The sequence below is a fragment of the Nelumbo nucifera genome, chromosome 6 (genome assembly GCF_055504915.1).
Source record: "Nelumbo nucifera cultivar China Antique chromosome 6, China Antique-T2T, whole genome shotgun sequence".
NCBI lineage: Eukaryota > Viridiplantae > Streptophyta > Magnoliopsida > Proteales > Nelumbonaceae > Nelumbo > Nelumbo nucifera.
The window spans coordinates 63684552-63685859 of NC_142654.1; the positions used below are offsets into that span (position 1 = coordinate 63684552).

Here is a 1308-nt window from a genome sequence, read left to right on the forward strand (position 1 = left end):
ACGTGACCGCATCAGAACACTCCAAAAACCGGGCCGATCCATTCCGCGCCCAAGAGGACCAAGACGAGGCCCAAGCCCCCATTGACAGAAGGATTCTCAACCTCCTAGCACAGATCAACTCCAGTAAGTAAGGTGGGGCCGAGGTCATGCCTCCGCCAATGAAAACCCCTCGTCCAACAGAATGGACACCTTCACCGACTCTATCACCTCGGAGCTCCTCCCACCCCACTTCAAGGACCCCACACTAGAAATGTATGATGGAACTATTGACCTCGACGACCACCTAGAAAGCTTCTGAGTGCTAATACTCCTATACTAATATTCCGACGCCTTGGCATGCCAAGCTTTCCTGGCGACTTTCAAGGGGGCAGCCCGCCGATGGTTCTCAAGGATCCCCCCTCACTCCATCAGCCAGTGGGAATAGTTCTCCAACCTTTTTCTCTCCCACTTTGTCAGCAACCGACGGTGCCAAAAGACTGTTGTCTCCCTCATGTCCATCCGACAAAAGTGTGGCGAGAGTCTGCGGTCCTACGTTGACTGTTTCAAGAAAGAAAAACTCAAGGTATGTGACCTTGACCCCTCGGTCTTGATGCATTGATCCATCAACAGCCTCCAACCCAGACCCCTCAAGTGGTTCTTCGCCAAGACATCACCGAAGAACAAGGCAGAATTTTTTAAAAAGGCGTAGAAGTACATCGTTGTCAAAGAATCCTTGGCTGACAAGCGTCTGGAGGGCAAAGCCGACCCCAATAGAGGGGGTCTAGAGAAGACGAAAAGAACGGAGACAGCCGTGAAAACCGTTGGTCATGTACAAATGATCAAGTATTAATTAGAGATCCGGTCTCCATTGGTCACGAAATTTGCTTTAAAATCCAATAAAAGAGTAGGTGGGTTATTTGATTCTTGAAAGAGAGGTGAAGATAATGAGCAACGACAAGTGGTGAGAAACGCTAGGACAGCCTTCTCTAAATCTTTAGACGGATGCCTTTGCATCAAATTGATGATTTTCTCAACAAAGTCTGCTGTGCAAAGCAGTGTGATAGGCCCATCGCTTGGTAGTCCAAACTCCTCTTCAGATATTCGGAGTAATTCTATGAAGATAGGATTGCTGAGATATGCCAATGGAATAACAAAACGTCTCTTATCGCTAGTGTACACTACGAAATGGCCCTTACTGGCCACCAATTTGCTGCATTTGTCCGCATCTCTCTGCATGTCAGCTGTTGGTGATGAGATTCTAATCCTACCCATTGCAGCTAACTTGTGCCACTTTCTTGCCATGGTAATGAGTTTCTTGTAGTTAACCAT

At 47.7% G+C, this 1308-nt stretch overlaps 1 pseudogene; it reads right to left on the reverse strand.

Annotated features, from left to right (window-relative positions):
- Window positions 1–825: 825 nt before the first annotated feature.
- Window positions 826–1308, reverse strand: LOC104587124 (auxin-responsive protein SAUR64 pseudogene; annotated as a pseudogene).